Below are 13,748 nucleotides of genomic sequence, written 5' to 3'. Positions count from 1 at the left end.
AAGTCTGGAAGGGTATGAAAAGTGAAAGTGAAAGTGTTAGTAGCTCAGTCATGTCCAACTCTTTGTGACCCCATGGACTGTAGACTACCAGGCTCCTCAGTCCATGGAATTCTCCAGTATACTCCATCTTAATTCCAATGGTAATTAATTCAGTGGTTTAATTCCTGGATAGTGAGATTACAGGTGACTTGCATCTTCTTCTGTAACCTTCAGACAACAGTTAACAAGCCAGGCCTCGAGGATACAAAGGTGAGTATGATAGATACTTCCTTTGAGTTGCTTACGTTTAGATGATCCAAACACAAAGACAAACAATGCTAACATCATGATAAGGTGGAGAGACACCCAGAGAGGGGAAGTAGGCCTTCTGAAGGAGACTGTCCCTAGACATGGGGCAGGCCATGCCTGGCTCCCAGAGGAACCAGTTTGGGCCACTCCAAGTAGCAAGGGGTGTTGGGAGTGTGAAGTGAGCGTCAAGGACAGTCACATATTGGTTAACTGGGGAGAGACAAACCTGTGGCTGCAGATAGATGGCTGTGGGACCTCTGTTATTCCTTACCAGCTCTAGGAAAGACAGCAAGGCCTGGGCTTGTCAACAACTTGGATACACACATCCTCTAGCTGAGCTCTGAAGACCTCAAAGTGGCTTACTGGGTTCAGCATTTGGACATTTATTGTTAAAAACTAGGTGTCCCTTACCCCACCTGGTTGATGTCTACCGAAGGCAAGACAAGGCTAGCCTTGACAAGGTGGAAGGCTCTTTGCCAGCCCTGCCCACCTCTCTGTAAAGTTATTATGGGCCTGGGGAGATCATGGACCCTCTGCTACTCTCTGCCTCATCAGCGGTCATCAGTAAACCTTACTAAGGTCAACATTATGCCTTGTGACTGCCATGGGTCATCAAACACCACGAAGAGGAGACACATGGTCAGATCTGCAGATTTGGCAGCTGAACAGCAAAGGATTTGCAGGGCCTAAGTAAGCCCAGTGGCAGGCAATTTCAGAAACAGCAGGAATTCAATCACCTGCTGTGGTCCCAGGGAGGTAGAGCATGTGAATGAAGGCAGGATACTAGCAGCCAAGAGCAGGGGGCAGGTTAAGAACATATTTAGGAACAGAGATGAGAGTCAAACTTAATAACTAAATGGATAAAGCAGCTAAAGAGGAACCAGGAGTCAACAAAGAGTGACAGCTTCAGTGATGGGGCTATATTATCAACTGAGTTAGAGAAGACAGGAGAAACACAAGCTTGGGAGGAGGCAGTATTCCAAATTATGGTATACTATCCAGCTGTTAAAATGACAGTCAGAACTTGAAAGATGTATGTCTGAATGACAGAAACAATTTCAGAATAGCATGAACAGTATACTAACATGAGAAGTTAACATTTATTGAGTGCTTATTGGATGCCAGGCATTGTGCTAAGAGCTTCCTCCACAACAGTCCTATAAGGCAGGTAATCTTATTACATATCACACTCATTTACAGTCAGATAGTCCCCAAACACAGGAGAAGCAGAGTAACTCACCCAAGGAAACCTGTGTAGAAAGTACCAACCTAGGATGAACCCAGCTCCAAGACCTGCCAGCCTTCTGTGCCTGCAGAGCCTCCTGACTGCAGCCCAAGCTACCACCTGATCAGGCAAAAATAGGGAGGTATAAAAACAAATCAACAGAGAGACATGGCGAGATCATTCTTGTCTGAGGGCACCTAGTCACATGCCATTGTGGACATTCTTTCAGTGAGCCAAGACATCAGCTGATTGTTTCTGAAAGGAGTGATCAAGGTTCCCAAAGAAGTAAGAACATCCTGTCTTTGCACAGGTGCTGAATTAGGCTACCAAGTCTGAAGTTTCAGCAAACATATCTGCTGCAGGCATCTGTGGCTCCTCCTTCTGCTCTCATCTTACCAAATACTGCTCTAGAGGCTTCTGGAAGGGAACAAGCAGGTCAGTGAATGACAACCAAGTATCCTGCCTGCCTACAAAGGTGCCTTGGAATCAGCCAAGGGTCTCCTGCATTGCAGGCAGATTCTTAACCGACTGAGCTATCAGGGAAGCCACACATATGCAATGTAATATTCTGCCATATAAAAGAATAAATCTTGCCATTTGCAGCAATGTGAATGGACCTAGAGGGCATTATAAATGAAATGATTCAGAGAAAGACAAATACTTTATGATCTCTCTTATACATAGAATCCAAAAAAGTTTTGTATGTATATATATAATGTATTCACATGTGGCTTCCCTGATAACTCAGTTGGTTTTGGTTTTGGATTAAAAAAATCACTGCCAAGACCTATATCACCTCTATTTTCTTATAGGATTTTTACTGTTTTAGGTCTTAAATTCAAGTCTTTAATCCATTCTGAGTTAATTTTTGTGTATGGTGGTCCAGTTTCATTCTTTTGCATGTGGCTGCCAATTTTCCCAGCACTATGTATTGAAAAGACTATCCTTTCCCCGTTGAATATGCTTGTCTCCTTTATCATAAACTAACTTATCATATATGTATAGGTTTATTTCTGAACTCTCTATTCTGTTCTACTGACTTATGTGTCTGTTTTGATGCTAATACCATACTATTTTAATTATTATAGCTTTGTAATATAAATCAGGCAGCATGATACCTGCAGCTTCATTCTCAAGATTGCTATGGCTATTCAGCATCTTTCATAGTTCCATAAATTTTAGTGTTTTGTTGTTGTTGTTTTATTACTGTGAAAAATGTCATTGGGATTTTGATAGATATTGCATTGAATACGCATATTGTTTGGGGTAGCATGGACATTTTAATACTAATTCTTCCAATCCATGAGCACAGAATATCTTTCCATTTATTTGTGTCTTCTTTAATTTCTTTCATTAATATCTTGTAGTTTTCACTAAACAGGTATTTCATTTTCTTGGTTAAATTTATTCCTAGGTAAAAAACAAAAAAATTTTAAGAAGAAAATTTATTCCAAGGTATTTTATTCTTTTTGATGCAACTGTAAATGGGATTGTAGTCTTAATTTCTCTTTCCAATAGTTCACTATGTAACAGATTTTTATGTGTTGATTTTGTATCTCACAACTTTGCTGAATTTGTTTTATTAGTTCTAGTAGTTTGTTGATGGAAGTTTTAGGGTTTTCCATACATAATATCATGTCATTTGCAAATAGTAACAGTTTTACTTCTTTTCCAATTGAGATGCCTTTCACTTCTTTTTTTTTTGCCTAATTAATCTCGCTATAGCTTCCAATACTACATTGACTAGAAGTGGCAAGTGTAGGCATCACTTTCTTATTCCTGATCTTAGCTGTGGGCTTGTCACACATGGTCTTTGCCTAGATTTCACAATTAACATTTTACTATGATTCTCTTTTTCAGATAATCAGCTATCCAACCCTCTATTACTCTATCAATTCACCTTATTTTTATACATATTTCCATTTAAAAATTGATAATAACAAAAGCTTCTGAGTGGATGTTTAAGATATAATCAGTTTGCATTTTCAAAGGCTCACTCTGTCAGCTGAGTGAAACACGAATCAGAGGAGAGTAAATATGAAGCAGGGAACACAGCTAGGAAGATCTGCAGAAATGTCCTAAGATGTGCAGGGGCTCTGGAGTTGGAGAGACAGATCTCACTTTTTAGCTGTCATCCTGGGCAAGTCACTTAACCTCAGTTTCCTCATCTATAAAAATGGTTGTCATAAGAATTATACAAAATTTATGCACATAAAATACTTAGTATAGTCTCTGCACTCAATAATGGCTAGCTCCAAGAAGTAAATATAGTAATAATTAAAAAACAAACCATAAGCTCTTCTCTTCCCAGACTATCACCAGCCCATTTGCCCCTCTATTTCCCATTCTGTAGCCATCTTGCTTCTTTCATTCGTTACCAGTATATTCTATGGTCCACAACCTTATTAATACCCTGATCTTCCCCAGCCTGCCCATCCTGTCTTTTCCTCAACTATCTACCTACTGGACATGAAGGTCATCAAACAGGTGATGGCAGACTGACTCACTCTAAGTAGCTGAGTGCCCACATATACTGGGCTATCTGGCCAAATAAATCCTGAGATGTTTATCTCATAACTTCCTCTCAGGCCCCTGCTTTTTAAAAATATTTATTTATTTGGATGTCCCAGGTTTTAGATGCAGCATGTGGAAACTAGTTTCCTGACCAGCGATCAAACCCAGGCCCTCTGCACTGGCAGCACAGAACCTTAGCCACTGGACCAAAGGAAAGTCCCTCAATGCCCTCCTTAACACTTTCATGTTTTCTCTACTCTTCTTCAATTGGACCCTCCCCATCACTCTCACAACTTCCTCTACATTTCAATAGATCATGTTACTTCCCAACTGACAAGGAAACAGAATCCAGCAGAGGAACTTCATCTCCATCAAAACATAAGGCTCTCATATCTGCACTCAGTCATGTCCAACTCTTTGCAATCCCATGGACTTACAAGGCTCTTCTGTCCATGGACTTTTTCTAGGCAAGAATACTGGAGCAGGTTGCCATTCCCTTCTCCAGGGAATCTTCCTGACCTAGGGGGATCGAACCTGGGTCTCCTAAATTGCAGACAGATTCTTTACCATCTGAGCCAAGCTGTCTCTTGTGTGGCAAAGGCCAACCACTATACCTGGGCTTTAGATTCAACTCTCTGGACATTTCCAGAAGCCCATAATGCCATCCAACCATCTCATTCTCTGTTGCCCTCTTCTCCTTCTGCCCTCAATCTTTCCCAGCATCAGAGTCTTTTCCAATGAGTTGGCTCTTCGCATCAGGTGGCCAAAGTATTGGAGCTTCAGCTTCAGCATCAGTCCTTCCAATGAATATTCAGGGTTCCTTTTCCTTTAGGATTGACTGCTTGATCTCCCCCTATCCAAGGGACTCTCAAGAGCCTTACAAATAGCTGAGAAAGAAGAGAAAGTGAAAAGGCAAAGGATAAAAGATATACCCAGCTGAATACAGAGTTCCAAAGAATAGCAAGGAGAGATAAGAAAGCCTTCTTAAGTGAACAATGCAAAGAAATAGAGGAAAGCAACAGAATGGAAAATACTAGCAATCTCTTCAAGAAAATAAGAGATACCAAGGGAACATTTCATGTAGAGATGGGCAAAATAAAGGACAGAAATGGCAAGGACCTAACAGAAGCAGGAGGTATTTAGAAGAGGTAGCAAGAATACACAGAACTATACAAAAAAGATCTTAATGACCCGGATAACCACAATGATGTGGTCACTCACCTAGAGCCAGATATCCTGGAGTGTGAAGTCAAGTGGGCCTTAAGAAGCATTAATAATGAACAAAGTTAGTGGAAGTGATGGAATTCAAGCTGAGCTATTTAAAATCCTAAAAGATTATGTTGTGCTGCACGCAATATGCCAGCAAATTTGGAAAAACTAGCAGTGGCCACAGGACTGGAAAAGTCAGCTTGCATTCCAGTCCCAAAGAAGAGCAATGCCAAAGAATGTTCAAACTACCCACAAGTACATTCATTTTGCATGCTAGCAAGGTAATGCTCAAAATCCTTCAAGCTAGGCTTCAACAACATATGAACTGAGAACTTCCAGATATATGTATATGTATAAGAGAGAGAATGATAAAGTAAATGGGGCAAGTGTATCTGGTGAATCTGGAAAATGTTATTTGAGAGTTCCTTGTACTAGTCTTGCAATTTTCTGAAAGGGTAAAATTATATCAATATGAAAAGTTGTCAAGAAAGCAAGCAAAAAGAAAACCTTTGACACCTGCCTTCCTTACAGCCAATCTCCTCTCACTTCCACAGACTTCTCAGAAGTCTAGAATTGGCTCATTTCCTCATCTCCACCAGCTCAGTCTCTCCACCATAACCTCTAGAAACTCCTTCTTCTGACATTCTTTCTTTACTTTTCAGGGAGCCACTCATCGGACTGACATCCCATCACTGCCTGCTCTGTGGTTCATCTTCCATCTCCAGCTGGACTTCTTCAAGGATCAGTCCAAGGCCTTCTCCTCTTCTTTATACCTCTGAAACATTAATTACCACTCAGAAATGTCTAGTCTAGTTCCCCAACCTCAGAACCCTTTCTTTCTATCAGGTTTTCCAACAAGCCCTGCTTCCTCCCACTGCACCTATCCTTCCTTCTTGTAAATAACTATTCTAAAAAATGGAGGAGGAGGGAACACTTCCAAGTTTACTCTATGAGCCCAGTATTATCCTAACACCAAAACTAGACAAAGACATCACAAGAAAACTATAGACCAATATTGTGAATACAGACAAAACTATCAACATATAAAAAGGATTATACTCTGTGATCAAACAGAACTTACACCAGAAATGCAAAGTTACTTTAACATCTGCAAATCAATCAATGTAATACACTATAATAGAATAAGGGACAAAAACCACAACAGGCACACACACACAATCAATAATTTGACAAAGTCAAATACCCACTCACTATCAAAACATTCAACAAGCTAGGAATAGATGAGAACTTCCTCAATCTGATAAAGGGCAATTTTTTTTTTCTGGCCACTCCTTGCATCATACACAACTTCCCTTAACCAGGGATCAAACCCATTCCCTCTAGCCAATGGACCACCAGGGAAGTCCTAAAGGGCATTTTTTTTTTTTTTTTCTAATGGGAATTTTTGAAAAACCTGTAGCTAGCATGGAACTTCATGGGGAAAGACTGAATGCTTTTGCCTTAAGATTGCCAAAAATAGTAACTGCTTTCATCACTTCTATACAACATTGTACTGAAGGTTTTAGCTGCACAATTAGGCAATAAAATGAAATAAAAATTTTCCAGATTGGACAAAGAAAAGTGAAACTATTTCTATTAGCGGAAGACGTGATCTTATGTATAGAAAGTCCCAATGACTACACTTAAAAAAAACTAGTAGAATAATTAGACAAGTTAATCAAGGTTGCAGGATACAAGATCAATACAGAAAAATCATTTGTATGTATATACACTAGCAGTAAACAACCTAAAAATGAAATTAGGACTTCCCTGGTGGTCCAGTGGTTAAGAATTCATCTGCCAATACAGCGATACAGCTTTGATCCCTGGTCCAAGAAGATCCCACATGCCTCCGGGCAACTAAGCCTTTGTACCACAACTACTGAGCCTCCACAGCAAAAGAAGTCACCACAACTAGAAGCCCATGCACTGCAACTGGAAACTAGCCCCAACTTGTTGCAACTAAAGAAAGCCTACATGAAGCAACAAAGACCCAGTGCAGCCAAAGATAAATAAAATAAACAAAAATAAATTATACAAAAAGATAAAAATAAAATAACAATATAATTTCATTTACAAAAGCATAAAAAGAATAAAATACTGTAGCTCAGTCAATAAAGAATCTGCCTGCAATGCAGGAGACCTGAGTTCTATTCCTGGGTTGGGAAGGACCCCTGGAGAAAGAAATGGCAACCCACTCCAGTATTCTTGCCTGGAGAATCCCAGGGACAGCGGAGCCTATAGTCCATTAGGTCTCAAGAGTTATACACAACCTCGCAACTAAACCACCATACATTTCATGAAAAATATGTAAGGCATGTACATTGAAAACTATTTTAAAATGTTGAAAGAAACTAAAGATCTAAGTGTATGGAAAGACATCCTATGTTCACAGACTAGAACACTTACTATTTTAAAATGACAATATTGCCAAACTTGATGTATGGATCAATACAATTCTTACAAAATCTTACAATTCTTACAAAATTTGCAGATGCTGACAAAACTATTTTAAAAATTCATATGGAAATGCAATGGGCCCATAAAGCCAAACAATCTTAAAAACAAAGAACACGAAGTTACAGTATACATACTTTCCTATTTCAAAACCAACTACAAACAAACTACCAACTGTAATATTGAAATAAGGACAGTCATAGAGGTCAATGTAATAAAATTGAGAGCTTGGACGTAAAATTTTGTATTTATGGTCAACTGATTTTCTCCAGCATCCAAGACAATTCCACAGGATAAAAACAATCTTTTCAACACTGAGACAACTGGATATCCACATACAAGAAAAGGTAAAATAGCTCAAGTACTTTGGAAAACAGTTTAGTAGTTCCTCAATTGTTAGAGTTACACTTGGATCAGGCAATTCCATTCCTAGGTATCAATATATATGTTCAAGAGAAATAAAAACATGAGTCTGCACAAACTATATACAGAGATGTTCGTGTGTGCATGCATGCTCAGTTGCTTAGTCATATTTGACTCTTTTGAGATCCCATGGACTGTAGCCCGCCAGGCTCCTCTACCCATGGGACTTTCCAAGCAAGAATACTGGAATGAGTTGTTATTTCCTCATCCAGGGGATCTTCCCTACCCAGGGAGCAAACCTGGGTCTCTTAAGTTGTCTGCATTGGCAGGCAATTTCTTTACCAACGAGCCACCTCAGAAGCCCCCACAGATGTTCACAGCAGTTTTATTTACAAGAGCTAAAAAGTGGAAACAATCCAAATATCCATCAACTGATAAACGGATGAATAAAGTGTGGGGGGGCACTAGTGGTAAAATGCCTTATGGCAGAAAACAAAGAGGAACTAAAGAGCCTCTTGATGAAGGTGAAAGAGGAGAGTGAAAAAGCTGGCTTAAAACTCAACATTCAAAAACAGAAGGTCATGGCATCTGGTCCCATCACTTCATGGCAAATAGATGGGGAAACAATGGAAATAGTGAAAGACTATTTTCTTGGGCTCCAAAATCACTGTGGATGGTGACTGCAGCCATGAAATTAAAATTTCATTCTTCCTTGGAAGAAAAGCTATGACAAACCTAGACAGCATATTAAAAAGTAGAGACATTACTTTGCAGAAAAAGGTCCAGCTAGTCAAAGCTATGGTTTTTCCAGTATTCATGTATGGATGTGAGAGTTGGACCATAAAGAAGGCTGAGCACCGAAGCATTGATGCTTTTGAACTGTGGTGTTGGAGAAGACTCTTGAGAGTTCCTTGGACTGCAAAGAGATCAAATCAGTCAATCCTAAAGGAAATCAACCCTGAATATTCATTGGAAGGACTGATGCTGAAGCTGAAGCTCCAGTACTTTGGCCACCTGATGCAAATAGCCAACTCATTAGAAAAGACCCTGATGCTGGGAAAGATTGATGGCAGGAGGAGAAGGGGAGAACAGAGGAGGAGATGGTTGGAAGGTATCACTGACTCAATGGATATGAGTTTGAGCAAACTCTGGGAGATGGTGAAGGACCGGGAAGCCTGGTGTCCTGTGGTTCACGGGGTCGGAAAGAGTCAGACATGACTGACCGACTAAAGGACAACAACTAGTGGTAAAGAACCCGCCTACCAATGCAGGAGATGTAAGAGATGCTGACTCAATCCCTGGGTGGGGAAGATCCCCTGGAGAAGGGCATGGCAAACCACTCCAGTATACTTGCCTAGAGAATCCCATTGATAGAGAAGCCGAGTGGGTTATGGGACATAGGGTGGCACTGAAGCAACTTAGCAAGAACACACACATATGAAGATAAGGAATATTTTTCTACAGTAAAGGAATTAAGTTCCAATACATGATAGCACAAGAACAAACTTTTTAAAACATTATACTTGGTGAAAGAAGCTACTTAAGAAAGACCACACATTGTATGATGGCATTTATATCAAATATGCAAACAAACCTATAGAGACAAAAAGTAGACTAGTAATTGCCTAGGACTGGGAGGCCCTTCTGAATAGAGAGTGACTGCTAACTGGTACAGGGTTTTTCTTAGAGGTGATGAAAATATTCTAAAATTAGACTGTGGAGATGCATGCACAATCCTGGGGGTATATGAAAAACCACTGAATTTTACACTTTAAATAAGCAAATTTTATAACATGTGAATTATAGTTTGGAAAAGTTATTTTTAAAAAAGAACCGAAGCTCATCTAGACACACTGCACGCAAATTCTGGGGCTTCCGCAAAGGCTTGGCTGCAGAGGCCGTGCAAGGTGGGGGTAGGAGGAGTTTGGGAGCTTGCCAGGGAAAGCGGCCATAACTTCCCAGTTAGGAAAGAACAGTTTCCTAATTGCCTAAAGAATCTCCTCGAGGCATCGCGGAGAGCCCTCTCTCTCCCTCCCTCCCCACAATCGAAAGCCTTCAAGAGTCCGCAGAGAAAGTTGGCCCAGAAAAGTCGCCAGGTTCCAGTTGTACTCACCGCCCGGCAGCAGCCGCAGTCTGGAACCGGAAGCGGTTGCGCCACGTTTGTTATGGGAAAAGCGAGGTTTGAAAGGAAGTCACCAGAACCATCTTTACTTAGGGCAGGGAAGAAAGGGGAAAGGCAATTACGGGCATCTTGACTGAGGGCATTGACCTTGTCGATGATGCGTTCCTGGAAGAAGTAGTTTGTTCAATTTCTAAAGGTTTATTGATCAATGTACTTGATAGTGAAAGTGAAAGTCGCTCAGTCGTGTCCGACTCTTTGCGACCCCATGGACTATACAGTCCGTGGAATTCTCCAGGCCAGAATACTGAGGTGGGTAGCCTTTCCCTTCTCTAGGGGATCTTCCCAACCCAGGGATCAAACCCGGTTTCCCGCATTGCAGGGGGATTCTTTACCAGCTGAGCTATAAGGGAAGCCCAAGAACACTGGAGTGGGTAGCCTATCCCTTCTCCAGCGGATCTTCCCCACCCAGGAACCGAACTGAGGTCTTCTGCAATGCAAGCAAGTTTTTTTACCAAATGAGCTATCAGGAAAGCCTGCTGTGCTTGGTGGACAGGAAATAGCATAGGGAAAATGTTTTAAATGTTTAAAAACCTGAATGTCTACGTTAAAAAAAAAAAAAAAGTGGAGTGAAATTAACAAAAAGAATGTTAATATTTCAACATGTTGGATTCAGGTAGCTGTACACAACTGCTAGAATTGCAGGATCGTGCAAAAGACAAATGAGTTATTGTTCCATTCTATCATCTCCTTGAAAGCATTCTGTGCACTCACAGACTCCTATAGATGCCTACACTGGGATTTGTTGTTTAATAGCAAAGTTGTGTCCAACTTTTGAGACCCCATGGACGGTAGCTCACCAGGCTCCTTTGTCCGTGGGATTTCCCAGGCAAGAGTACTGGAGTGGGTTGCCATTTCCTTCTCCAGGGGATCTTCCTGACCCAAGCATTGAACCCGAGTGGCAAGAGGATTCTTTCCCACTGTATGTTGGGATAGAACCCTATAAATTAGGAGTCTACACTTGTGAAAAATTTAAATAACACTATCTAATCACTGTCAGGTACCTTGAGCTTACCACAAGTAAGCTGGCTGATACAGTGACCTTTTGAAGGCAAGTTTAAAGATACAATTAGAAGTAAAACTAATTGTGAGCTTTCCTTCACATTCAGACAAACCTAACACAGCAACTGTAAATTTTACTTTTACTTCCAGCTTTGTACTTCGATAATCAGTGTACAATTTTGATTTTCACATCTTTCTATGTAATATGGCTCATAAAAACCTCTCTGCCAAAGTAGCATCATAGAGTGTGATTAGAGAAAACCTGGAATGCTCAAACCCCTTCATGAATATGCATGTACCCTTAACTTAAAAATTCCTTAATTCCTCTCCTCTCCATTTTAGAAATGATAAACTCAAATATATTTGAATGAAATTAATTGTCTGATTATGCAACCATTAAAAATGATTTTAAAAATAACAAAAGGAAATTCTGGATCATGCACTGCATTGTCATTTTTCATGTCTCTTTAGTCTCCTTTAAACTCTGTTTCTCTGTACACAGATGTTTGTGCATCTTCTTTTGTTTGTGCATCCTCTTTGTATTCTTGGCATTGATTTTCTTTTTTTTTTTTTTTTTTTTTTTGACCATGCTAGGTCTTCGTCGCTGCGTGTGTGGACTTTCTCTAATTGTGGAGATCGGGAGCTACTCTCTAGTTTCGATGTACAGGCTTCTCATTGCAGTGGCTTCTCTTGTTGCAGAGCACGGGCTCTAAGCACGATGCTTCAGTAGCTGCAGTTTGCCGGCTCTAGAGTGCAGGCTCAGTAGTTATGACCCAAGTGCTTAGCTGCTCCTCACTGTGTGGAATCTTCCCAGACCAGAAATTGAACTGGTGTTCTCTACATTGCAAGGTGGACTATTAACCCCTGGATCACCAGGGAAGCCCGGCATTGACATTTTGAAGAGTACAGGTCAGTTGTGTTGTCGACTGTCCCTCAATCTGAGTTTGTCTGATGTTGCCACCCTGTTCTCAATGGCATTGAGCATTGCTGATCACTCCCATCCTCTGGAAAGTCCTTGTCTGTGAGTTTCCCCGATAACACCTTCTCCCAGTTTTCCTCTTTTCTCTCTCAATCATCTAAATCTCCTTTACAAACTCTCTCTTCAGTGGAACCTCTCTCAGGGTTCTTGAATCTCCTTCTCTTTTCTCTCCTGTACAGATGACTCCCAAACCTCTAAGCCAGTCTTATTCTGAGATTCGAGTTAACATATTCTCTAGCACCTTTATCTCAGCCTCCAACACCTCCCAAACAACCTGCTGTTGTTACCCGAAAATTGGATTTGTCTCTTGGTGGATATCAAACCAAAAGATACAACCAAGCCAAAAATCAGAAGGAAGGATTGATTACTTGCAGTGAGTTAGGAAAACACCTGGGGTCTTTCCCAAAGTAGTGTTTCCCTGAGCAGCAAAATTAAGGAATTTTTAAGTTAAGGGTACATGAGTATTCATGAAGGGGTTTGAGCAGAGGAGAATTCAACATAGAATTGAGGAGAAGGTCCCAAGTTGCTTTTTAAAAAAAAATATTTATATATTTATTTATTTAGCCGCCCCATGTCTTAGTTGCAGCATGTGGGATCTAGTTCCCTTCTCAGAGATGGAACCTGGGCCCCTTGCATTGGGAGCATGGAGTCTTAGCCACTGGATCACCAGGAAGTCCCCCAAACTTTCATTGATTGAAGTCAGGAAGGTCAGTAAAAAGCAATATCTTCATCCATTAGTTTCCAATAGATCTGGTGGTTGAGTGCTGGGGCAGAGGGGTAAATTCTGCAAAATAGCTCAAGAAATTGCTTTAGGCTAATTTTTAACATTGAAACAGAACTAAGAGTCTTTACAACAGATTTGTTATCTTTGTTATTATTACTTTTCTTGACTGGTAATAATCATTGTTCCTGCATTCTTTTGTCCTCCTAAGATCATTAATTTCTGAGGCTTGTTCAAGGGTAAGCTTTCATTCAGACTTAGATCGCAAAATGGCTTAGGCCAAAAGTGGCTTCTCTTGTGTTAAGAAAGCCCTTCTTGGGTACCGCAACCCACTCCAGTGTTCTTGCCTGGAGAATCCCATGGACAGAGGGACTTGGTGAACTACAGTCTGTGGGGCTGCAAAGAGTTGGGCACGACTAAGCAACTAACACACACACACACACACACACACACACACCCTATCTGTTTACACACCTACACCAGAATCTCCTGTTTAAGTGAGTCAAACCATTTAGTTGCAAATAACAGAAAATTTTTCTCCTTCTTTGTCAACATGTTTCATGTCCATCTGTAATCAAAGCATCTTGCAGATTCTTTCTCTTAAAGATCTATTGACTAGATCTTAATTCTCTTCATTCTCACTGCAGCTTTCTCAGTACAGCTCACCTGTGTGGGGGTAGCGTTAGTCACTCAGTCATGTCCTACTCTTTGTGATCCCATGGACTCTAGCCCACCAGACTCCTCTGTCCATGGAATTCTCCAGGCAAGAATACTGGAGTGGATAGCCATTCCCTTCTCCAGGGGATTTTCC

The 13,748-nt window shown here is 40.7% G+C and overlaps 1 protein-coding gene across 2 annotated transcripts in view; it reads right to left on the bottom strand.

Annotated features, from left to right (window-relative positions):
• SHLD1 (shieldin complex subunit 1) overlaps positions 1 to 10,263 on the bottom strand; it is a 107,466-nt gene extending 97,203 nt beyond the window's left edge. For both annotated transcript variants that reach the window (XM_065921474.1, XM_065921476.1), the window contains exon 1: positions 10,170 to 10,263. The gene's annotated coding sequence lies outside the window, so the exon portion shown is untranslated. The remainder of the gene's footprint in view (positions 1 to 10,169) is intronic.
• Between the last annotated feature and the right edge of the window lie 3,485 nt (positions 10,264 to 13,748).

The sequence above is a fragment of the Muntiacus reevesi genome, chromosome 2, assembly GCF_963930625.1.
Source record: "Muntiacus reevesi chromosome 2, mMunRee1.1, whole genome shotgun sequence".
In the NCBI taxonomy this organism is placed as follows: Eukaryota; Metazoa; Chordata; class Mammalia; order Artiodactyla; family Cervidae; genus Muntiacus; species Muntiacus reevesi.
This window is presented reverse-complemented; position numbering and strand designations above follow the sequence as displayed.